The sequence below is a fragment of the Bos indicus x Bos taurus genome, unplaced genomic scaffold (genome assembly GCF_003369695.1).
Source record: "Bos indicus x Bos taurus breed Angus x Brahman F1 hybrid unplaced genomic scaffold, Bos_hybrid_MaternalHap_v2.0 tig00011955_arrow_arrow_obj, whole genome shotgun sequence".
Classification (NCBI taxonomy): Eukaryota; Metazoa; Chordata; class Mammalia; order Artiodactyla; family Bovidae; genus Bos; species Bos indicus x Bos taurus.
Window position 1 is genome coordinate 40,821 of NW_020868022.1, and position 27,101 is coordinate 67,921.

Below are 27,101 nucleotides of genomic sequence, written 5' to 3' on the forward strand. Positions count from 1 at the left end.
GATTCTCCAGGCAAGAATACTGGAGTGGGTGGCCATTCTCTTCTCCAGGGGATTCTCCCAACCCAGGGATCAAACCTGCATCTCCTGCATTTCAGGTGGATTCCTTACCATCTGAGCCACCAGGGAAGTGCATAAATGGCTTCTGGGAAAAGAGTTATTGTTGAAGACCAAGTATTAAAATCAGTATTACATACAATACTCAAAACCTTTTTTCATTCTACAACCTGGTTGATCACTTTTCTCTCCTCTGTCCCAGAACAGCCCACGCGTCAGCTATTGAAGCCTTTCCCTGGCTATGAGTGACGTTGAATGAGAGTTAAGGAAAGCCTTGTGATAAAAGGAGTCATAGCTATTGTAATTTTTAAAATAACTCTTCCAACACTGCACTTTACATTTTTCTTTTTAAAAGAAATTCTCATGAAGAACAGCCATCACTGAAATCAGAAAGACTGCTTTTATCATTGTAATTATAACAATATTAATTATGCAGTTTATTACTATATTAAATGTAGAGGGTTTCTACTTCAAGTAAACACAATAAAATGAAACGTACATCAGCATGTTAAGAGCCAACTATTCATCTTTCAAAAGGATTCTCCAATTCAAAAAGGACTCACTGCAGCTTTTCTATAAATAAAAAAAATCCCTGTGGTTTTAAAAATAATTTTAAAATTGTAATTTACACATAATTTTCAGGAACTCTTCTATTATACAACACGATGCACAAACTGTGCATGTATATAGATCATGCCATAAAGAAAAAGCTCATACAAATTTCCCATAAGTTATCTAATTAACTGTGACTATAAGAATGAACATAAACATTGGTTGCAATGCATAGAAAACCACTAGAAAAATTTATGCTCATACTGTTTACTGTTTACAATTCTATGTAAGGACTTTACATTGCTAGTTTCTAAAGTGAAAAGAACTTTAATATGCCCATTATGCCATTTCCTAATTACTAATTTTTTGCAAACTTTTCTTTATTAATGATAGAAACATAAACATTCAGTTTGCCTGGTAGAATCACAGAAAATTTGAATTAGTTAAGTAAAATTTGATGACCCATAGGTAATAAATACTGCACATTACCCACAGAATCCCAGTGTCAGAATTGTGTACTGTAGGCATCAGAGACACAGAAATCCAGGAATCTGGAGAGAATGAGGAGCTCCAAGTCATAACCTGGTGGAACTGTGGTTTGTGAGTGTCAGATTACTTTCAACTAACATGCATATCTTGAAAAGAGCTGTTAAGTTCTTAGAACAAGGGAATTTTGAAGTCATGGTATATTTCTTTTGAAACAATGGCCTTCTCCAACTTAGTTCTAGAATTCCTAAGTAGCTGATGTTAGGAATTCTTCTTTTCCCAAATTTACCTTGGGCTTGGTAACATGGAGTTCTTTCACCATTTGAATATAATGCTTCTTCCATACACCCTGCTCATAGGGAGTTGGGGAGACATTGATATACCAGTTAAACCGTAAACATTTTAGCATCCAGAGGTGATCCAGTTCAGTTAAATTCTTCCACTGCCAGCTCACCTGGAGAAACAATGTTAAAAAACTATTCAGGTTACATGTCCACTTTCTCTAGGTTTTGAGCCGTCACCCTGGTACTGAGAGAACTTCTTTATTTTTTTTCTGGAGTGGGTTGCCATGCCCTCCTCCAAGGGATCTTCCTGACCCAGGGATCGAATCCACTTCTCTGCATTGCAGGCAGGTTCTTTACCACTGAGCCACTGGGGAAGTGGATTCATGGATTCATTCATGAATGAATCAGAGCAAACATAATTTTAACTTGATAAACCAGGCCTGGAATTCACAAGTAGTTTCTTTTTGGTCCTTTTTTTCCAAATCACAACCAAGTTACCTCTTACCTGAAGTGCTTCCTAACAAGGCAGGAAGATTTTTTTTAATTGGAGGATAATTACAACATTATGATGGTTTTGCCATACATTGGCCATAGGTATACATGTGTCCCCTCCAACCTGAACACCACTTCCACCTCCCTCCCCATCCCATCCCTCCAGGTTCTCACAGAGCACTGGCTTTGGGTACCCCTTTTTCTTTTCTTTTCTTTTTTTTTAATGTTAATTCAGACAGAATCCAAGTCAACTAATATTTATTGAGCACCTATTAACCATCCTCGTCACAACCTGAAGGGTAGTATAATTAATATTCTCCCCTTGCAAATGGGGAAACTAAGCTTCAGATAAGACTTTGGAACTTCCTAAAGATCTCTGGCTATGCCAAAGCCTTTGACTGTGTGGATCACAACAAACTGTGGAAAATTCTGAAAGAGATGGGAATACCAGACCATCTGACCTGCCTCTTGAGAAACCTGTATGCAGGTCAGGAAGCAACAGTTAGAACTGGACATGGAAAAACAGACTGGTTCCAAATAGGAAAAGGAGTACATCAAGGCTGTATATTGTCACCCAGCTTATTAACTTATATGCAGAGTACATCATGAGAAATGCTGGGCTGGAGAAAGCACAAGCTGGAATCAAGATTGCTGGGAGAAATATCAATGACCTCAGATATGCAGGTGACACCACCCTTACGGCAGAAAGTCAAGAAGAACTAAAGAGCCTCTTGATGAAAGAGGAGAGTGAAAAAGTTGGCTTAAAGCTCAACATTCAGAAAACTAAGATCATGGCATCCAGTCCCATCACTTCATGGCAAAATAGATGGAGAAACAGTGGCTGACTATTTTTCTGGGCTCCAAAATCACTGCAGATGATGATTGAAGCCATGAAATTAAAAGATGCTTACTCCTTCGAAGGAAAGTTATGACCAACTTAGACAGCATATAAAAAAGAAGAGACGTTACTTTGCCAACAAAGGTCCGTCTAGCCAAGGCTATGGTTTCTCCAGTAGTCATGTATGGATGTGAGAGTTGGACTATAAAGAAAGCTGAGCGCCAAAGAATTGATGCTTTTGAACTGTGGTGTTCGAGAAGACTCTTAAAAGTGCCTTGGACAGCAAGGAGATCCAACCAGTCCATCCTAAAGGAGATCAGTCCTGGGTGTTTATTGGAGGGACAGATGTTGAAGCTGAAACTCCATTACTTTGGCCACCTGATGTGAAGAGCTGACTCATTTGAAAAGACCCTGATGTTGGGAAAGAATGAAGGCAGGAGGAGAAGGGGACAACAGAGGATGAGATGGTTGGATGGCATCACCAACTCAATGGACGCGAGTTTGGGTAAACTCCGGGAGTTGGTGATGGACAGGGAGGCCTGGTGTGCTGCGATTCATGGGGTCACAAAGAGTCAGACACGACTGAGTGACTGAACTGAATTGAACTGAAGGATCTCTGGGAGTCTGCATATGAACGTTGTATGAAGGCTACAGAAACTCCAGTTGGCACATTGCTTATTTTTTTCATGATATGCTTCTGTTTTCCCTCCATGCTTATGATTTACCTAAATATATAAAGGGAACACAATGACTAATACTATATTGATGTGTCCTAAATAGCCTTTAAGATTCAATGAAGCATTAAGTATTTGTCCTGGGGAATTCCCTGGTGGTCTAGTGGCTAAGATTCTATGCTTTCAGTGCAGGGGGCCAGGGTTTGATCCCTAGTTAGGGAACTGGATTCTACGTGCTGCAACTGACACCTGGTGCAGCCAAATTAACACATTTTTTAAAAAGTATTCTGTACATTCCATTTTCATAGCATTGTGGTCAATCCTACATATCCAGAAAATGGTGGAGGTGACCCTATTATGTGTAGTAGTTTTTAAAATAATTTATTCCAGGTTTTAAATAAGTCTTAGTAGAAACTAAAGTCAAGTCCATATATAAAGTTCAGACTAGGCATTCCATATCTCTTAACATGAATTGCAGAGATGGTAACTAGTCTTCACATTCATTTCATCTTTGGAAAACTGGCCTCTTTTTCAAGGTTAACTCAATAATAAATAATGTTTGAGTGCCCCCAAAAGGAGCAGAACACTCTGTAATGGAACTCACTACCCATCCATCTGTTTATCTATCTGTCTGTCTTCCTCCCTCCTTCCATCCATTGTGTACGGAGTTTGAAAGTTACCCAAACTCACGTCCATTGAGTTGGTGATGCCATCCAACCATCTCATCCTCTGTTGTCCCCTTCTCCTCCTGCCTTCAATCTTTCCCAACATCAGGGTCTTTTCAAATGAGTCAGCTCTTCGCATCAGGTGGCCAGTGTGTTATGTTCAGGATTATTTTATGGGCTGAAGATAAGACATGTAGGGGAGAGGGAAGCAGAGGTGGGGCACAAATAGGAGAAACAGTAGGTTCAGGATCTAGATGGAGGAAAAGGCTTAGAGGATCTTATACAACACTGCAGGCAGAAACGAGATCACAACCACTTTGTGCAACCCAGAATGAAACTGCACTGCCCTTAATCCTCATATGGTTAGTTAATTCAATCAAGATCTGGGGTTTGGGAGGGAGGGGATGGGGAGAAAGTTTTTCTCAACTCTCATTCTTTTCCTCTTTTGACTTAGATCGGGTTTAGACCTGGGTAGTTAAGTTGGGGTTCCCCCCCTGCACTGGGGATAGATAAAATTTTGCTTTGTTTTTGATTTTTGCTGCTTTTTGTTTGTTTAAAACTAAACAGGAATGAGGAAAGTTGAGGGTGGGGAAGCTCTTTCAAAACTGTAAGACAACCGCCACCACATTTTCAAACAGGCTCAAAGCTCATCTTGGTGCAATGACTTTATTGTTTACTTTAAATCTAGCTAAAGAACAATTGCCTCACAGTCAGTTCTGGGAAATAAAATAAAATGTTGAAATCTACCAAGATTGACATATGGTACACATAGATGATAAGATTATCTATTTCGTATCACATCTCCCTGGAATGATAACATTCTCATTGTGAAAAACATGGAAAATTCTGAGAAACCTGAAGAAAAACAATACCCAGAACCCTGTCAATCAGAGATGACCAAACATTATCAACAAGCTGGTAGAGTTATTTTCCTTTCTGTTTTTCAGGTATATATGAAAGCAAAATTGGGAAACTGCATGCAATTTAAAATCATGCTTTCTTCATTTTACACATAATAAGCATCTCTGTTCTTCCAAAACATGTTTTCTAATGACTGCCTAATAATTCTTTATATGGCAGAATGATACTCTATTACTGGGCATTTAAAACACTATGTTTTTTTAAAAAACAAATTGTTTCAATTTTAGAATAATATGTGTACATCAATACTAAATTCAAAGATACCAAGGGGCACACTGTAAAAAAAATAAAAAATAAAAAAAGCCTCTCTCATCCTTGTCATGTAGCCACTCATTTCCCTCTGTGAATGTAACCATTGTTACTGGCTTCTTGTGTGCCATTCCAGAAGAGCAACAAATATGGATACATTCTTTTATTCTTCCAAAGTGGTAGGATAATTCTGCACCTTTGTTGTTTTATTGATGATATATTGAGGAGATAGTTGCAACCAGTCTGCTATTAGCAGACATTTCCATTGTTTCCAACCTTTTGCTACTACAAACAATGATGCAATATTCTTATATAGACATACATTTTGCATGTGTTGAAGTATACCCATCAGACAAATTCCAAGAAGTGAAACTACTGGCCAAAGGTAATCTTGTTTTTTTTTAATTAAAAAGATTTTTAAAGTTTTTAGCCATGTCTCATGGCTTGCAGGATCTCAGTTTCCCGACCAGGGATCAAACTCACACCCTTGGTAGTGAAAGCCACTGGATCGCCAGGGAATGTCCAGGAATCTTTATTTAAAAATTGGGTACTACCAAATTGTTCTCCTTGGTGTTTGCATCAATTTATCTATGAAGGTGCAACATATGAAGGTGCTTGTTTCCCCACACCCCTAACAATATAAAATGTTATCATTAAAAAAGAAACTCAATCCATCTGAGTCACAAACGATGGCATGAAAATGAGGCTAAGCATTTTATCTATTTTCGAAACATCTGCTTTTCTTTCTGTGAACTATTTGCTCACTTCCTTTGCTCATTTTTCTGCTAGGCTTTGCTTTTTTTTTCTTCTTAATGTAGATTTATAGTCGTTCTGTAAAAAATAAGAAAATTACCCCTTTGCTGGCAATATGTTTTTCCCCGGATTATTTTAATTTTGGGGGGCCACACTGCAGCAGCTTGTGGGTTCATAGTCTCCCGGCCAGGGGCTGAACCTGAGCCCTAATCAGTGAAAGCACTGAGTCCTAACCACTCCCAGGGAGCTCCCTCCTGTTTACTGTCTGTATTTATTTACAGTTTTCTTCTCGATGGAGAAAATTTTAACTTTTATAATCACAACTTAAAATCTTGCTTTCTTTATTTATAAAGCATATATAATATATATACAAAATATATAAAATAAATAAAGATTTTAAGTTATACATTTTCTTTTGAGGCTCTGAATATTATAGATTACTCACAAAGTCTTCCTTCCCTAGATTTCCTTTAATTACATTTTTTTCCCCTTTAGTCATGCCTGGTGGCTTACAGGATCTTAGTTCCCCAAACAGGGATTGAACTTCTGCCCTCAGCAGTGAAAGAGCAGAGACTTAACCACTGGACCAGGGAATTCCCTCCTTTGAGTAGGGAATGGTTTTCCATAATTTCATATCAATCTTTTATCCTTCTAGAATTTTTTTCCAGATACTGCCCAATTGTCCCAGCACCAATTATTAAATACATCATCTATCTTACTGCATTCATTTTCTTAATTTTTTTTCATTTTCTTAATTTTAAAAACTAAAGTTACCCTGTGAATGCACAGTAACAGGGAATTTCTGGTCTTTCTAGACTATGAAAAGAAATCAACAAAATGACTATCAATTTTATATCTTAAAAAATATACTTGAATACATCGTGAAATTATTTGCAAGAACATAATGGTCAAATGCTTTTCCAACCTGTGAGGACATTTGCCCACTCTGAACTCCTTTAGTCTCACATGCTTCTGTATTTATCACATTAGCACCTTATTTCATGCTTTTCTATTTATGAATGGCCTGCACTCTACACTCTTAAGTTTTACTATGGTCCTCTGCTGTGCAATATAAGGCTATTCTGATGATGAACCATTATATACATGTGTATATATTTCCCCAACTGGCTAATACTATTTTACGGACACTTAGCGATGGCTTACTTTTTCTCTCCTTTGAGCACTAAGTGCACAGCCAGACACAAAGAGATGGGGCCAATCCAAACTGTGCAAACGAAATGCGGTGAGCATCTTGTCGGTGCTCGGTTTTGTATGCGTGCTTTCTTTTTTCCCTCAAGGTTCAGTGTTTTCTAGGCTGTCTTTACAAAACACCGAACCCTGCTTCTTTATCTGTGCCTGTGCACAGTGACAAAGGCTTTGGGGGTCCAGGAAAGAAAAGATGTATAAAGATAACACCTTTGGGAGCTTGGTCGTAAAATCCAGAGCTTCTGCTGGAATTTTCTCCTGAAGCTTTCAACAGCAGAACTTTGCTGTGACAGGGAGCAGCGTTCTAACAGGACTGTCAGGATTCTTCTCCTCTGAGTGTCCATCCATTTGTCAAACTGGAAAAAAAAAAAGCAAAGCAAAGCAAAAAAAAAAAAAAAAAAGCTCCAGGTTTAGTCTGACACCAGAGACGCATTATGAAAGAGATAAAGAACTGCATAGAAAGTGAGTTTAGTAACTTATTCTTAACGAATTGCATGCATTTCTTTCCCTAACAAGTACACCCCATGTTTTGCCACCTACCTGTTCTTTCTCACATGTGTGTGTGTGAGCCCAAGCAAGGCCGGTGTGGACATAGACATGCACTTGACCTCAAAACTTGGAGTTACAGAAAAATTTGGGAGCTGGTCATAGTCGTAAACTGAGAATATATACAGACTTGTAAAATGTAGATCTTTAACTTCTGATGGGGCTATATCCCAATTAATCCATCATAAGTTGAAAGTATCATAAATTAAAAATGCACATAATACACTTAACCTACCAAACATCCTAGCTTAGCCCAGTCTACCTTAACGTGCTCAGAACGCTTACATGAACCCTGATGATCCTTACTGTTGTTTAGTCACTCAATCATGTCCAGCTGTTTTGTGACCCCATGGACTGTAGCTCAGCAGGCTCCTGTGTCCATGGGATTCTCCAGGCAAGAATACTGGAGTGGGTTGCCGTGCCCTCCTCCATGGGATCTTCCTGACCTAGGAGTCAAACCTGAGTCTCCTGCATTGACAGAGGTATTCTTTATCACTGAGCCACCAGGGAAGCCCTCACATGAACCTACAGTTGGGCAAAATCATCTACCACAAAGCCTATTTTAGAAGAAAGCGTTGACTAGTTCATGTAATTTATTGACTACTACACCTGGAGAAGGGAATGGCAACCCACTGCAGTATTCTTGCCTGGAGAGTTCCATAGACAGAGGAGCCTGGTGGGCTACAGGCCATGGGGTTGCACAGAGTTGGACATGACTGACACAACTTAGCATGTATACAAGCACACTGAATGTGAAACCAGAATGGCTGTCTGGGTACTGATGGTTTTAAATGTACTTGGCCTGTACTCTTGTGACCGAGTGGCTGACTGGAAGCTGTGGCTCAGTGGCTGCCCAGAACCATAAATAAGTATCCTACTGCACATGGCTAGCCACCCCTCCCCCAAAAAACCCAAATACAAAATTTTAAATATGGTATCCACTGAACGTCTATCACTTTTGCATCACTGTAAAGCCAAAAAGTTGCTAAGCCAAAGCATCTTAAGCCCTGGACTGTCTGTACAACCTTAAGAGAAGACACCTGGGCAGTCAGTCTTCCCCCATAGTTTACATCAGCTCATTAGTGATTAAAACTCCAGGACCAGAAACAAACCTTTGCGTTCACAATTAGAGATAAGGCAACACAAGCAAATATCTCTGAGAAGGGGGAGTATATAGGGTTAAAGTCCTGTGTGTGTGTGTGTTCTCAGTCACTCACTCTTGTCTGACTCTTTGCTGAGCCCGCTAGGCTCCTCTGTCCATGGAATTTTCCAGGCAAGAATACTGGGATGAGGTGCCATTTCCTATTCCTAGGGATCTTCCCGACCCAGGGATTGAACTTGTGTCTTTTGGGTCTCCTGCATTGGCAGGTGGATTCTTTACTAAACACTAGCACCACCTGGGAAGCTCCAGTTAAAGTCTTGCTGCTGCTGCTGCTAAGTCGCTTCAGTTGTTTCCAACTCTGTGCGACCCCATAGACAGCTGCCCATCAGGCTCCCCCGTCCCTTGGATTCTCCAGGCAAGAACACTGGAGTGGGTTGCCATTTCCTTCTCCAATGCATGAAGGTGAAAAAAGAAAGTGAAGTCGCTCAGTTGTGTCTGACTCTTAGCGACCCCATGCACTGCAGCTTACCAGGCTCCTCAGCCCATGGGATTTTCCAGGCAAGAGTACTGGAGTGGGGTGCCATCGCCTTCTCCGAGTTAAAGTCCTACTAATATGTAAATGATTGATATGATTGGAAAGGAAAAGTTGATAGGAGGACCTGGAAAAAAAAAAAAAAAAGAGTGCCAGAGACAGGAAGTACATGCCAAAGCAATCTGGGGCATACCAAACAAACGCTTGGGTTACTTCACAATTTTCCCCAGTGATGACCCCAAACCAGTCCCAAGATTAGTGACTCATCAAAGATGAGAGCGTGAGAGCTGGCCAAAATCAAAAGAAAGGTTCTTATGGGAACAGCTAGCAGCAGAAGGAGCTGTTATCAGAGTCTAAACCTCTGTTTTTCTTCTTTAGTCCATTAGAGAAGAGAAAACAGGAAAGTTTGGGGCTACTTGTATTTTATACACTATTGCATTTCATCAATAGATATTCTCTAGTTAGTATAAAGTAATCAGAATTTTATAATACTTTACTTTTAATCATAAAATACATTGACCACCTAAAAAGGCATGAAAGTGAAAGTGAAGGCATTTCCAACTCTTTGCGACCCCATGGACTGTAGCCTATCAGGCGTCTCTGTCCATGGGATTTTCCAGGCAAGAGTGCTGGAGTGGATTGCCATTTCCTTCTCCAGGGGATCTTCCCGACCCAGGAATCGAACCTGGGTTTCTCACATTACAGGCAGACGCTTTTACCATCTGAGCCACCAGGGAAGCCCTTTAAAAAAAAAAAAGGCATACAAAGTAAAAATGTATTTTAAGCCTTATGACAAGTCAACTTCTTTGTAATCATAGGATCTATTTTTTTAATTAGTTGGAGTACTTCTTGATTAAAACCTTCCTTGGAAGTCCAGTGGTTAAGAATCTGCCAGTGCAGTAGACATGGGTTCCATCCCTGGTCTGGGATGATTCCACCTGCTGCAAGGCAAGTAAGCCTAAGAGCCACAACTCTTGAGCCCACATGCCACAGCCCCTGAAGCACAAGCACCCTAGAGCCTGTGCTCTGCAACCAGAGAAGCCACTGCAGTAGGAAGACTGCGTCCTGCAAGTAGGGAGGAGTGGTCCCATGCTCACGACAACTAGGGAAAGCCTGCACACAGCAACGAAGATGCAGCTCAACCATAAACAAATAAATAAAAAGAATCTGCCTTCCAATGCAAGGGACTAGGGTTGATAACCTGCTCGGGGAACTAAGAGCCCACATGCCACAACTGGAGAAAGCCTGTGTTGCAACAAAGACCCAGTGCAGCCAAACCAAAGATTTTTAAATAAAACAAAAACTATTCACTGTTACCAGATCTTTTCAGCGCTCATCAATCTCACTTTGGACACTATCATTCAAGGGGGAGGGGGGACTCTCAAATGAAAAAAAAAGAAAAAAAAAAACATCAGAAACCTTAATTTACAAATAAGTAATAAAATGTATTCATGTATGAATGTTCCCAGATTTCCTCTCCGCCTGTTTCTGCACAGTCCATATTTCTAACTAACATAATATGAGACTTCTTTCCTTTGGGGATGGGTTATTAGAATGATAGAGAAGCCAGACCAGAGTGGTGAGGGCCAGGGGAAGGACCAGCCCACGATGCTGCAGTGATCTCTAAAACAAGGAGCCAGTGGGGGGCATATGGAGACAGGAGAGCTGCAGGGTTTTGGCATGTAGGCAGTCTGTGGAGGTTCAGACTGTAACTGCCTTTCCAGCAGTTATACAGTGTGAGAGAACTGGGGAATGAAGAGAGGGGATCTGGTAAGTAGTGTTATGAGTTCTGAATTGGATCCCCTGTGATTTTTCTTTGAGAGACAACATGAAAATTGGTATTCATCTTTAAAATTACTTTGGGCAGTGCTACGTGCTACTCTGTAGAAACTGAGCTATGTGGGGACCCAGGATGATGAGGGAAGAAATGTTTATGGGATATAATTATCACTACAGTAAATCAGAAATAACCCCAAATGCCTCACAATAGTGAATCAGCTCAGCAACATGATAAGAGAAAATACGGCATTAAGGATGCATGGGGGCTTTGGGAGTGAGGCCATTCAGAGTCACATTGATTGAATAATTATATCGAAATTTAGAGTTACTGGGAAGATTAAAGAAATGAAAATATGTATAAAATTCCTAAAAGAGTGTATGACTCATTGTACTCATGGTAGCTAATTTTATAAATGGTGGTCCCCAAACTTTTTGGCACCAGGGATCAGTTTCATAGAAGAGAATTTTTCCATGGACGGGGGGAACAGGCAGGTAGGGATGGCTTCGGGGTGATTCAAGCGCATTGCATTTTATTGTAGTTCAGTCACTCAGTCATTCTGACTCTGCACCTCCATGGGCTGCAGCATGCCAGACTTCCCTGTCCTTCGCCATCTGCTGGAGCTGGCTCACACTCACCTCCATTGGGTCAGTGATGTTTTCCTACCCTCTGGTCCTCTGTCGTCCCCTTCTCCTCCTGCCTTTAATCTTTCCCAGCATCAGTCTTTTCTAATGAGTCAGCTCTTCACATCTGGTGGCCCAAGTATGGAGTTTCAGCTTCAGCATCAGTCCTTCCAATGAATAATCAGGACTGACTTCCTTTAGGATTGACTGGTTTGATCTCCTTGCAGTTCAAGGGACTCTCAAGAGTCTTCTCCAACACCACAGTTCAAAAGCATCCATTCTTCATCACTCAGCCTTCTTTATGGTTCAACTCTCGCATCCATACATGACTCCTGGAAAAACTACAGCATTACATTTATTGTGCACTTTATTTCTAATGTGATGCCACTGCTGATCTGATGAGAGGTACCAATGGGTCTGTGGCCCAGAGGTTGGGGACCCCTGTTAGAAAATATCATAGTGATGTTAAAAATAATAAGCATGAGGGGTAAATCACTAGATATACAATAATTAAATTACAAAGCATAAAGTTACCATGTTTGTACATTAACAAGGACAGGAAGCACATTTGCAAGGATTGAGGTCAGCTCAATTATTGTCATGGATGCCCAAAAGAAGAGAACAGGCTCAGATTGAAGAACAGTGATTTAGAATTAATATAAAAGAACATTAGGATTATAAAGCGCTGAAGAAATCTATAAAAGAAAACATTCAAACCTTTTCCTCTAGAGATTAAAAAGATAATTACATTGGTTTCTCATCTATTTCCCTGATTATAACAGTCAAAGATAATTTATATTTGGCTTTGATAGGTGTTCTTGCCTTGGGGGATTCTCCTTTCTAATTGTGTTTATTTAGTCTAATAGAAAACGAATTTGCATTCCTTGAATTTCTACCAGTTGAAGGTGGGTAGATGACTGAGAAGAATGCTTAACAGCTGGGGGAAATCCCCTTGGAATTTAAAAGGTGCTGGGAATAATCCAAAAAGTAGATAATCCATGGAAGAATTAACTCTACATGAATTTGGTAATCGCCCAGTATCTTTCTCTTTTTTAAAAAAATTTCTAAATTGAAGCATTGTTATTTTACAATCTTTTAGGTATCTAGCATATTGATTTATATATGTATACACACACACACACACACATATTCTGTTTTAGATTCTTTTCCGCTGTAGGTTATAATAAGATATTGGATATAGTTCCTTCTGCTATACAGTAGGTTCCTGGGTTTTTTTTTTTTTTTTCAAATGTATTATATATATATATATATATATATATATATATATATATATATATATATATATATATATAGTAGTATATATATCTGTCCCATATCACTTGCTTCAGCTCTTCAAGAAAAAAGAGCCATACCATCACAGCCAGGGATCTAATGTGTGAGGTAGGGGAGCAGCTAAGACCGTTTTCTTATCCTAGTACCATGTATGATACCTCATTTTACAGTTAGTTCCTTTTTAATATTAATATCATATAATTAGTATACGACATTGTGCTACATTATTTTATGCTATACTATCTTATATGACCATCACTGGTGACTCAGTGGAAAAGAATACGTCTGCCAAGCAGGAGACAGGGGGTCAATCCCTGGGTCAGGAAGATCCCTTGAAGAAGGAAATGGCAACTGGCTCCAGTATTCTTGCTTGGGAAATCACATGGACAGAGGAGCCTGGTGGGTTTACAGTCCACGGGGTCGCAAAAGATTCAGACACGACTTAGTTACTAAACAGCAACAATACTATCTTATATCATATCATAATTATATTTTATAGTTACTTTTAATACCTTTCGAGATTTCTTGACAATAGGATTGTGAAAATCCCATTTTCAGAGTAGTTGTTACAAGGATTCTTGCTGCACTTTCAAGATGTGAGGACCATTGCTAGGGCATCAGTGCCACTCATCACACACCAAATGGCAAGGAAAGGAAAGTTCTCAGGCAGTGAGGTCAAGATGAAGGAAGAGGCTGTTTTTTTTGGTTTTTTTTTTTTTTGCTTTTTGGTTATATTATCCTGGGCTTCACTGGTGGCTCAGCTTGTAAAGAATCTGTCTGCAATGCAGGAGACCTGGGTTTGATCCCTGGGTTGGGAAGATCCCCTGGAGAAGGAAATGGTAACCCACTCCAATATTCTTGCTTGGAAAATCCCATGGACAGAGAAACTTGGCGGGCTACAGTTCATGGGGTCGCAAAAGAGTCAGTCACGACTGAGCATGCACACATGGCTAAATATAAAATACCTTTTGGATTGTCTATCATTGAATAGGTTTCACATTGCATCTTGCCCTTTACTATCCAGATTGTTTTTAAAAGTGACTTTACTTCTAATATGAGATTGAGCTTTAAAGCCAATACTTGACTCATACAATGAAAATCCCAAGTAATGCTAAGTTTAAAAATCAGTATCCCTGGGCTTCCCTGGTGGCTCAGTGGTAAAGAATCTACCTGCCAACGCAGGTAACATGGGTTTGATCCCTGATCTGGGAAGATCCTATATGCAGCGGAGCAACTAAGCCCGTGTGCCACAACTACTGAGCCTGTGTTGATCCCATGCACCACAACTTAAACGAGAAGGCTCTACAGCCCAGTCTCTGCAACAAGAGAAGCCCTGGCAATGAGAAGCTTGTACACCACAACTATAGAAAAGCCTGTACAGCGAGGAAGACTCAGCACAACCATAAATAAAGGGAAATTAAAAACAAACAAACAAAAAAACCCTGTATGCTTACTTACTTCTCTCCTTTCTTTTTTTTTTTATTGAAAATGCATTCCTTATGCTATCAATCTGTTATGTTGTTCATAAAACACACAGACAAATAAAGCCTAAACCTAAACTGGAGAGAGAAAACTGAATAAAAATAAACTGGAAATATCCCCTTCAAACTTAATTCCTGTGGCTTTCATGGAGGTGTAAAGATTACCATATAATCTAGTGAATTTATGGAATAAGTCTGTTGTTGGGCAAAAGAGAAAAACCAGTGAGTACCATCTATTCATTTAGAAAATATTTATTAAATGCCTTATAGCATCAAGCAATGTACAACAAGGAGCATGGTAAAACCATGCCTGACCCTATAGTTTGGTTGATTGGAGTAGAGAGATAATTAGTGATCTTTGCAAATATCAGTGACCTTTGAAATATAGGCTTCTATTAGTTATGGTAAAAGAAAAGAATTAACAAGATCTTTTTCAAAGTTTGAAGACCTTGAATTTTATCTAGGGTGATATTAAAAATGTTGAACAACTGGCAATGCTATCAACCAATCAAAATCAGCAGAGGCTGCTCAGCCATACCAATGAATTCTGCCTGAACATTAGCCCTGGTTATATTAATTTAGGGATTTACATTCATAGTAAGTAGAATGAAAATGCAAATATAGTCATTTTAAATATGTCCCTTTTTATTTTATCTATTTGCTTTTTTTATAAGTCTCTTTTTTAAGTTGTTGGTAACAAAGTTAGTTTAAAAACACAAATACAATATGAGAAAAACTTAGCTAGATTTTAAATTTCGGGTATTTCTCATTTTGCCATTTTTAGTGAATTTATTTTATAAAATTTTATTATTATTTTGAATAGATATTACCTTCACATGATTAAAAACATTCACATGATTAAAAATTCAAAAGACACAAAAGGCTCTCCAGGTAAGAGTCTCTTCCACCCTTTAGACAGTTTTCCTGTCTGAAGGAAATCAATATTGCCCCTTTTCTTGTAAAAGTAAAAGTAAAGTGAAGTCGATCAGTCATGTCCAACTCTTTGCGACCCCACGATTGTAACCTGCCAGGCTCCTCTGTCCATGGGGTTTTCCAGGCAAGAATACTGGAATGGGTTGCCATTTCTTTCTCCAGAGAATATGTAAAGTCTTCCAGAAACATTGTGTACATCACTTTTTTTTCCTTCTTTAGGTTAGTAAATATCTTTAGACTGGAGCTTGTAGACCAGCACAGAAAAGAAGTGGTGACTAAATCAGACAAACAAGAACAGTAAGATACAGAGCTTTATGATGGATTGAATGTTTATGTCACCCCTAATTCCGAAATTGAAACCCTAACCCTGTGGTAATGACCCAGGGAGGTAGGTGGGGCCTTTGAGAGGATTAGGTCATGAGGGAGAGCATTCGCATATGGGATTGCGAGCATCCATGCTCAATCGCTCAGTTGTGTCTGACTCTTTGCCACCCCATGGATTGTAGCCCACCAGGCTTCTCTGTTGATGGGATTTCCCAGGCAAGAATACTGGAGTGGGTTGCCACTTCCTATTCCAGGGGATCTTCCTGACCCAGACAGCAAACCAGAGTTTCCTGATTGGCAGGCGGATTCTTTACCACTGAGCCACCAGGGAAGCCCTCATGAATGGGTTTAGTGTCCTTTATTAAAGAGACTACAGAGTGACCTTTAGCCCTTTTGTCATGTGAAGACACATGGAGAGTCTCTGAGCCAGAAAGCAGGTTCCCAGCAGACATCGAGTCTGCTAGCACTTTGATCTTGGACTTTCCGGCCTCTAGAACTATGAGAAATAAGTTTTCTGCTGTTTAAAAGCCCCCGCCCCCACCAGTGTTCTGTAATAGCACCTGGAATGGACTAAGACATACCGAAAAATGAATCTCAGTAACTCACAGGGTAGGATATTCTGTCTACTGCTATATTCTGGGGCAAAGATGCTCCGTTAAAAGGAAAGAAGGCTTTGACTGTATGCTTTAAAGATGGACTATTTCAAGTTCATTATATACATCTAGAGTTAAAGAAATCAAAGCATAATTTTTTAAAAGGGATCCTGATTTGTTTTTTTAAATTAAGGTACAATTCATACACCACACCACCCAGCATTTTCATATATTCACAAGGCTGTAAAGCCAGCACTACTGTCTAATTTCAGAACCTTTTCATTACCCCCCAAAATGAAGTCCATACCCATTACAGTCAGTCACTCCTCCCCTGCTCCCTGGCCCCTAGAAACCACTCATCTATTTTCTGTCTGTATGGATTTGTCTATTTTGAATATTTCATATAAATGGAATCATATGCTAGATGGCTTCAGTGTCTGGTTTCTTTCACTCAGCATACTATGTTCAAAGTTTATGTTGTAGCGTATATCAGTACTTCATTCTTTTTTCTTGCCCATGCTTTTTAAAATTTAACCATTTTTAAGTGTACAGTTCAGTGACATGATGCATACTCACACTGTTGTGCAACATCCCCACCATCCGTCTGCAGAACTGTTTTTAAAACTCAAGCTGAAACTCTACCAGTTAAGTAACATCCCTATTTCTTCGTAACCTGTATTTTACTTTCTTTCTCTGTGAATTTGCCTATTCTAAGAACTTCATAAAAGTGGAGTCAAACAATATTGGTCCTTTTGTGTCTGGTTTATTTCACGTAGCACAATATCTTCAAAGTTCACTCATGAGTAGCTTGAAACAGAACTGCCTTCATTTTCAGGCTGAACACTGTTCCATTGTTTGGCTAGACCCCATTTTGTTTATCCATTTCTCACCAAATGGACGTTTGGGTGTTTACATTTTTGACAATTATGAATAATGCCACTGTGAACATTAGTGTACACATTTTTGTATGACCATGTTTCCAGTTCTCTTGGGTGGAAGAGACTCTCAGTGAGAACTATAGAGGAATTTGATGAGTAATACACATTAGCCAGAGATGGATAAAGTCCCCTCATACAAACATTTGAGTTTCGAACTTTCAAAGATGCGAATGTGTGTTTGCATGTCCAATCACATTAGTTCATGCGTCTGGCGTGCATGGTCATGTGTGTCCATCCACTACAGGTGGCTGTGCTTTTGTGTACTTTACAGTACAGTAGAGCAGTTTTTAAATTTCAAGCCCAGGATGTCTGGAAGCAAGCTTACAAACAGCGGAGTGTAGCCAGTTGTGTTAGTTGGGTACCGAGGCTGACTGTGTTGGATTTACGATCAAATTGGACCTATGAATTCGCTTTTGGAACAGAACTCATTCATACAGAGTGGACTTACTGTACTTTGATCATGGACAATGGTCACTGAGACCGTGTTTCCTTTGAGGAAGTGTGAAAGTAACTTAGATATGGATATATAGATTTATATACATTCCTTTGTTAATGTTCTTTTTCATTATGGTTTATTCCAGGATACTAGATATAGTTCCCTGTGCTATACAGTAGGACCTTGTTGCTTAGCCATTCTAAATGTAATAGCTTGCATCTACCAACCCCAAACTCCTGGTCTGTCCTGCTCCCTCCTCTCCTCCCACTTGGCAACCACAGGTCTGATCTCTACGTCTGTGAGTCTGTTTCTGTTTTGAGGGCAGGTTCATTGGTGCCACAGTTTAGATTCCACATATAAGTGATATTCATATGGTGTTTGTCTTTCTCTTTCTGACTTAGAATCAAGTATACTTTAAATAGTTACCCATTTTCCAAGCATAGCTCTTCTTGCTTCAAATACTTACAATTAAAAAAAAAAAAGATGGAATGATTTCATATTTTGTGGTTCAAAATACCCATTAAAAAGACATCATTAGGACTTCCCTGATGGTCCAGTGGTTAAATATCTGCCTGCCAATGCAGGGGACATTGGCTCAACACTTTGTGCCAAAAGATTCCACATGCCTAGGTGCAACTGAGCACAAGCGCTACAGGAACTGAAGCCTGCATGCCCTAGAGCCCTGCTCCCCAACAAGAGAAGCCACCATAATGAGAAGCCTGCTCACTGCAGCCAGAGAGTGGCCCCTGCCTGCCAAAACTAAAGAAAGCCCATGCACAGCAATGAAAACCCAGCACAGTCAAAAATAAAATAAATGAATTTTAAAAAGACATCATTAAAGGATCAATCACGAAATATTGCCAGTCTTTTCCATTTTATCAACTGAGTATAAAGAGACAGATTTTGTACCTGAAAGGGTAACTTTATTTATAACTTGGGCAAACTTTCCTTTTTCTCAGTTTCTCCATGTGAGACAATTCATCTTAGAGAATAAATAATTTTTTAAAGGCAAGAAATAGGAAAAGAATGGAACTATAAAGTGAAATCATTTTTGGAATATGAAAGGCGATGACAAAACTGACAAAGGAAAAATAGGAAAACGGACAACCTCCCTCCAAATATTTCAGCATGACTAGTATTAGAACTTGTGAAATTTATGAGTGAGTAGCTCTGTTTTTTATTTTTATTTCATGAGTTCACATACCAGTGGGTGTACATTACATATATGTTTGCATATGTGCACCTCTGGGCTTATAGCTCAGTGTTTAACTGTATAGGTTTGTTGTTATATACCATTGAGGACAGAAACTATGTCTTATTCACCTTGACTTCTCCACTGCAGAGTGCTCTATGTGGCATATTACAAGTGCTCAAGCTTGCTGGAAGGAATGAATATGCTTGTGACAAATGAATATCCTTTGGATGTATGGCTACCATGTGAGTGTATTTACATATTAGTGGAGAGGTGTTTTCCTGAGCTTCAGTCACTTGTGTATCTATCTGAATGGGTGAGGAAGGGACAACTCGAATGAGGAGGTTTGGCAGAGGAGGGCAAGCTGGAGCCAGGAAGCAAGAGACAGCAGGTAACAGGCATGACTGAAGCAAGAGACCGCAGGTAACAGGCGTGACTGTCTCTCTGGCACCCACCCTGCGCTCTGTGGGCTTTCAAAATCGGGCTCCATGTTTTCCCTTCCTCCTGGCACTTTCTAAATTCTCTTGCACTATTCCTATTTAGAAACTAGCTCAGGGCTATTTCTTCCCTTTTGTGGAGGAGGATGAGGAGCTGGTTTCATGCTTCCAACAGATCTGTTTTCCTTTCTTTTTTTAGACTCTCAAATTCTGCTTTCAAAGGGCAGGCAAAATGGAGACTGAAATAATTGATTCAACAACAACCTCAAGGCCGTAAAATGCCATCTTTGCTACTAACCACGGAATATCATATATCACAAGTTGACACTTTTTATACTTTAGAGAAGAAGAAAAAGAATACCATTTTCTCCTCCCTCCTAATTAACTGCCCCTTGGGCTACTAGGACCCTCAAATAACAGTGACAGATGATCTCAGAATTTCTAGATAATAGAAATAGTAGAGGGGATTTCCTGGGTGGTCCAGTGGTTAAGATTCTGTGTTTCTGCTGCAGAAAGCAAGGGTTCAATCCCTGGTTGGGCGATTAAGGTCCCACAGGCCAATGAAGTGGTCAAAACAAGCAAACAAAGAAAAGGAAAATAGAAGAGAGCCTATAAAATAAAATTTAAAAACCTATAGAATTTTTAGAAGACTGAAAAATCAGGATTCAGGGCTTTCATGGTGGTCCAGGGGTTAAGAATCTGCCTGCGAATGCAGAACATACAGGTTCCATTTCTGGTCGGGGAGATTCCACATGCCTCGGGGCAGCTAAGCCAGTGATCCACAACTATTGATCCTGCACGGCCTAGAGTCCATGTACTGCAGCTAGAGAGTAGCCTCCACTCGCTGCAACTAGAGAAAGCCCTCGTGCACCAATGAAGACTCAGTGCAGCCAAGAAAAAATAAAGAATAACAAAAAAAAAAAAAAGAGAAAAATCAGGATTCACACATTTCCTGAACCCTTCGCTTGTGTCTAACAAAGTCCTATCAAGCATCTAATTCCCCTCCTAAGTCTCGGGCACCAGCAATTTTCTGGCACACACTGGTCTCACTCTTCTCAACTCCTCCTCCACTTGCAGCCCATGCTCCACCTGCCCTTTCTAGGATTCGCTATTGCCCGCCAGATGATTCTGTTCATTTTCTCTTCCCAGGTAGATTACACTTACTTTCCCTTATGTGATCCACAGGTTCCAGGGGAAGCTCTCAACAAAACACCTGCTGACTGAACAACAACAGGAAATTCAGATGTTATAGAATTTTAGGGCTAAAAGGAATCTTAGGATCTTTTGGTTCACTTTTTCTGTTTTAGAGAGGATAAGCAGAGGCCCAAAGGGTTATCTTTATAGATTATAAAGAAAATCATTGGTTCCAGACTGTATGTTCAGCTGAACAATATACTTGGTTCCTCACTAAAAAGCCATGTGGTGCAAGCGTGCTTCAGATCAGATCAGCTCAGTCACTCAGTCGTGTCTGACTCTTTGTGACCCCATGAATCGCAGCACGCCAGGCCTCCCTGTCCATCACCAACTCCCGGAGATCACTGAAACTCACGTCCATCGAGTCAGTGATGCCATCCAGCCATCTCATCCTCTGTCATCCCCTTCTCCTCTTGCCCCCAATCCCTCTCAGCATCAGAGTCCTTTCCAATGAGTCAATTTTTCGCATGAGGTGGCCAAAGTACTGGAGTTTCAGCTTTAGCATCATTCCTTCCAAAGAAATCCCAGGGCTGATCTCCTTCAGAATGGACTGGTTGGATCTCCTTGCAGTCCAAGAGATTCTCAAGAGCCTTCTCCAACACCACAGTTCAAAAGCATCAATTCTTCGGCGCTCAGCCTTTTTCACAGTCCAACTCTCACATCCATACATTACCACAGGAAAAACCGTAGCCTTGACTAGACGAACCTTTGTTTGCAAAGTAATGTCTCTGCTTTTGAATATGCTATCTAGGTTGGTCATAACTTTCCTTCCAAGGAGTAAGCGTCTTTTAAATTCATGGCTGCAGTCACCATCTGTAGTGATTTTAGAGCCCAGAAAAATAAAGTCTGGCACTGTTTCCACTGTTTCCCCATCTATTTCCCATGAAGTGATGGGACTGAATGCCATGATCTTCATTTTCTGAATGCTGTGCTTTAAGCCAACTTTTTCACTCTCCTCTTTCACTTTCATCAAGAGGCTTTTGAGTTCCTCTTCACTTTCTGCCAAAAGGGTGGTGTCATCTGCATATCTGAGGTTATTGATATTTCTCCTGGCAATCTTGATTCCAGCTTGTGTTTCTTCCAGTCCAGCATTTCTCATGATGTACTCTGCACATAAGTTAAATAAACAGGGTGACAATATACAGCCTTGACGAACTCCTTTTCCTATTTGGAACCAGTCTGTTGTTCCATGTCCAGTTCTAACTGTTGCTTCCTGGCCTTCATACAAATTTCTCAAGAGGCAGATCAGGTGGTCTGGTATTCCCATCTCTTGTGCTCCGTTATGTCCAAGTCTTGGAGACCCCATGGACTGTAGCCTGCCAGGCTCCTCTGTCCATGGGATTTCCCAGGCAAGAATACTGGACTGGGTTGCCATTTCCCACTCTCGGGGAGTCTCCCTGACCCAGGGATCAAACCCACATCTCTTGCATGTCCTGCATTGACAGGCAGATTCTTTATCACTAACACCTAGGAAACCCTGCTAGAACCATGTCTTTCTATTCTGACCCCCAACCTTGATCTTCCTTATTCAGACCTCAATCCCTATATTCTCAATGAATTGCTGCCCATGGTTTGACCTGACAGTGGGAAAAAATAACAATTAGGTCCCAGGATGACAACCTCCTTTCAAAAGGAGGTTGGGAGGACCATCGTGGTGTCCAATGACAACAGAAGGCATCAGAAAGAAAGGGGCACCGACTTGAAGGGGTGTGGAGAGTCAGCAAGAAAGTGGCAGGGAGACTTCCCTGGTGGTCTAGTAGCTAAGACTCCAAACTCCCTATGTAGGGGCCCGAGTTCCATCTCTGGTCAGGGAACTAGATTCCACTTGCTGCAACTAAAAAGATTCCACACGCCGCATCTAGAGATCCTGCATGCCATCATGAAGACCCAGTGCAGTCAAACAAATAAATTAAATAAATATTTAAATAAATAAATAATAAATAAAGTCAGTCATTGATAATAAAATCAAATAAAGAGGGTAGGAGATAGGGTCTTTAGAGGGCCAATGACCAAGTCTAAGCAGAGTCCAAGCAAATCCAGCTCTTCACCAAAAGGCAATTAGAGTCAGGTGGGAACTGATAGGCATGAGGGGCAGAAAGAGAAACACTAGACAAACTCAGATCTGGTTCTGACTCTACCCTTGACAAGAAGTATAATTTGGAACAAATTATTTAACTGTCAGGCCCTCAGGCAGACTCAGAATCTTACAGTCTCTGGTTGGGAGCAAGTCTTCATTCCAAGGCTTTGCAATCAGATTTTTGATCTTAAAAAGCTGGAAGAGGGTTGGAAGGATAAATTGGGAGTTTGGGATTAACATATACAAACTGTTATATATAAAATAAATAACCAACAAGGACCTACTTATAGTACATACACTACTCAATATTGTGTAATCACCCATAAGGGAAAGAATCTGAAAAAGAATAGATATGTATAATTGAATCCCTTTGCTGTACACTTGAAACTAACACAACATTGTAAATCAGCCATACTTCAATTAAAATAAAAAAAGAGCCCAGAAATAGTATCACTTCAAGTGGAAAACATTAGAGAGAATCATCTTTCCTTGTAGAATGTTGCAGTTGGTTTACATCACAGTTTACTCACATCACAGTTTATTCAGAGCCTGCTGTTAAGTCAAAATCCCATGGTTGTTATTTTAGTCTGTTGACACTGTGGTTGCATATTTCACCATGTGACATCATTACCATCTAGGCATCAGACATTTTGGGGCTCCTAAATTATGACCGATGGATGGTGGTTAGGTGCTTTTTCTCAGAACACCCTTTTAACTACATGTGTACTGTACTACATGTTACTGTACTACATGTGTGAACCATATTAAAAAAAAAAAAGAAATGTTCATCACTTTCAATTAAAACACTAGATGGAAAAAAAAAAACCTACACCAGACAGCAAAGAAATACATACTTATAAAACATTCCTCCTCTCAACGTTACACAAGTCCTGAATTATCTTGTAATCTGAGGATGCTATAATTTTGGCATCTACATTTGAATTCAATCTCTCTGCTTAAAGCCTCTTGTGAAGTTAAACTCCTATGAGGTTTATTTTAGACTGAGACAGTTTCATATTTTTCATTTTACTACAGAATAGAAAAAAGGCAAAATTAAAACAAAAACCAGGGACTTCCCTAGTGGTACAGTGTTTAAGACTCCACACTTGCAATGCAGGGTGCCTGGGTTCTATCCCTGGCCAGCAAACTAAAATCCCATATGCTGTGCAGTGTGGCCAAAACAAAAAAAGAGGACCTCAAAATTACGCTGATCACTGGCAAATGCCCTGTTGTAGAAGTGTAGAAAAGCCCTTGAAGGTATCGTATGGACACGGTGTGCCCAGCTGTAAATTTAGGTATCTATTTTTAACCCCTTTCACAGTGTCAGAATGTTAGACCTGGAAGGGGCCTTTGAGGTCATCTGATCCAAGCCACTCAATTTCCAAAGGCAGGTAGTAAAGATCAGAGGCATAAGAGACTCACTGAAGCCAAGCAGGAGATTATTTAGTATAGCTGATCTGGAACCTGTGTTTTTCAATTCTCAGCATTACTGTTCTTTGCTCGCTTTTACTTATATCTGTTTTTAAAATTATTAAATATCATTGCACTGTATACAGTAAAAAACAAAAACTCTCTCTTCCAACAGACTTCCCTCCCACTCTTCCATGTTGTCCAACATTTTAGGGGAAACCACTATTGATAGCTGGGCTTCTCTGGTGGCTCAACCAGTAAAGAACCCACCTGCCAATGCAGGAGACATAAAGAGACGTGGGTTTAATCCCTGGGATGGGAAGATTCCCTGGAGGAGGGCATGGCAACCCACTCTAATATTCTTGCCTGGAAAATTCCACGGACAGAGGAGCCTGGAGGCCTAGAGTCTGTGGAGTTGCAAAGAGTCAGACAAGACTGAGCACATGTGCACACACTATTATCAGTTTGCTGTATACATATGCAAATTCCATGTGTGTGTCTAAGTACTGATACATTCATTCACATACATATGGGTATATACACGGGCCAAGATTTTTTTAATTTGTATTATATTTAATTTTTATTGAATTATAATTGACATACAATATGATGTTAGTTTCAGGTGTACAACATAGTGATTTGACAGTTTTTTTATTTTAATTGTTTTTTTATTGAAGGATTTTGCTTGACAGAATTTTGTTGTTTTCTATCAAACCTCAACATGAATCAGCCATAGGTATGCATATATCCCCTCCCTTTTGAACCTCCCTCCCTCTGTCTCGGAGAAGGCGATGGCACCCCACTCCAGTACTCTTGCCTGGAGAATCCCATGGACGGAGGAGCCTGGTAGGCTGCAGTCCATGGGGTCGTGAAGAGTCGAACATGACTGAGCAACTTCACTTTCATGCATTGGAGAAGGAAATGGCAACCCACTCCAGTGTTCTTGCCTGGAGAATCCCAGGGACAGGGGAGCCTGTCGGGCTGCCGTCTACGGGGTCGCACAGAGTCGGACACGACTGAAGTGACTTGGCAGCCCCTCTCTCTCCCCAACCCACCCCTCTAGGTAGATACAGTTCCCCTGTGTGAGTTTCCTGAGCCATGCAGCAAAGTCCCATTGCCTATCTATTTTACATATGGCAGGCTAAGATTTTTGAAAATAGTTTTACTCCAAACTAGGACCTAACTAAACCAAACTAAAAATGGCAGGGGGGTGATAAAATGGGAGTTCTGAACAACAAAATAAATATCATTTCTAATAGAAATTGTTATTTCTCTTATCATTGCTCATCTAGAAATAATCATGAAATTTTTAAACATTTTTATTTATTTGACTGCACTGGGTCTTAGTTGTGCCATGTGGGTTCTTTAGCTGCAGCATGCAAACTCTTGCGGCGTGTGGGATCTAGTTTCCTGAACACAGATGGAACCCAGCCCCCTGCATTGGGAGCACAGACTCTGAGCCACTGGGCCACCAGGGAATTCCCTAGAAATTCTCATAAAATTTGACAAAAGCTATTCAGGCTTCCCAGGTGGAGCCAGTGTTAAAGAACTCACCTGCTGGGACTTCCCTGGTGGTCCAGGGGCTAAGACTCCATGCTCCCAATGCAGGGGGCCTGGGCTTGATTTCTGGTCAGGGAACCAGATCCCACATGCTTCAACTAAGGGTTCACATGCTTCAACAAAATTGCAACCAAATAAATTAAAAAAAGAAAACTCACTTGCTAATGCAGGTGATATAAAGGACACTGGGTTCGATCCGTGGGTCATGAAGATCCCTTGGAGGAGGTCATGGCAACCTACTCCAGTATTCTTGCCTGGAGAATCCCACAGACAGAGGAGCCTGGCCAGCTATAGTCCATGGGGTCTCCAAGAGTCGGACATGACTCAGTGACTAACACACATGAAGGGGTCCTCAGTGCTATGCACGGTGGGTAGGGTGGAATTTAATCTTTGGAGCAGTCTGTTATCGCTTTTGCTTCATAGGATTAGTTTGGTATTTTAGAAAGATCATTCTGGGACCAGAATAGAGGATGGATTAGAGACAGTGAAACCAGCTGAGGGGTTACTGCAATGTGCCAGGCAAAGGGGGGTGAGTGTGTGAACTGAGAATGTGGAGCTGGATGTGCACAAGTCAAAGGAGAAAAGGGGTCTGGATGAAGAGACCTCGGAGGAAGACTCACAGAACCTGAAAACCAGTTGGATATGGAGGTGAAGGGGAGCTGGTAGACACTCCTCCTTCTCATCTCCTAAATCTTTAAAAAATGTTTATTAATTTATTTGGCTGTGCTGGGTCTTAGTTGCAGCACACAAGGTCTTTAGTTGCAGTATGTGGGACTGAATTTCCTGGCCAGTGATAGAACCTGGGCCCCAGCCCTGGGAGCAAAGAGTCTTAGCCACTGGACCACCGGGGAGGTCCCTAAGATCTTTCTTTCTAAGCAGGAACTTTGTCTCTCTTGCCAACTCTGGCCATGTAACTGGGGCTCAATTAAAGTTTTCCTTATTTTTGTTCTAAATGTATTTCAGTTTTTTTCAATTAAAATTTTTGAAGAAATCCTTCATTTTTTTTATCCCCTATACAATCCTAAGCAATTCCTTTTCATGTTTTGATTACCAAAATTTTAATGCTTTTTTTCCCTTCAAAGTATGATTTCAACTAAGACAATAGTTCTTATTACTCACCCGGTCATTCAAAGCTGATGGTTTAGGGGTGTCCAGGTACTCATCTTTGTCTGCATTTTGGGACCATTTGTGTTTTTTGGAGGTGCAAATGCCATCATGAATACTGGATATTCTTCTGTAAGAAAAACTATATCTTCAGAAGAAATGAATCATACAATCTTCAGAATACTAAAAATGCTAACACCATATAATCTTTTTCAGTACACTGGGACAGGGACTAGGGGGAGAGTGACATTTACTGGGAGTATTTTATATGTCAGGCACTTAACAGGTTTGCTCAATTAAACCCATAACAATATGGTAAGGTGGTGGGTTTTAGCTTATTTTACAGATGAAGAAAATGAGGCTCACTTTGCTTTG

The 27,101-nt window shown here is 40.3% G+C and overlaps 1 pseudogene; it reads right to left on the reverse strand.

Moving 5' to 3' along the window:
- Positions 1-453: 453 nt before the first annotated feature.
- Positions 454-26,839, reverse strand: LOC113889405 (annotated as a pseudogene).
- Between the last annotated feature and the right edge of the window lie 262 nt (positions 26,840-27,101).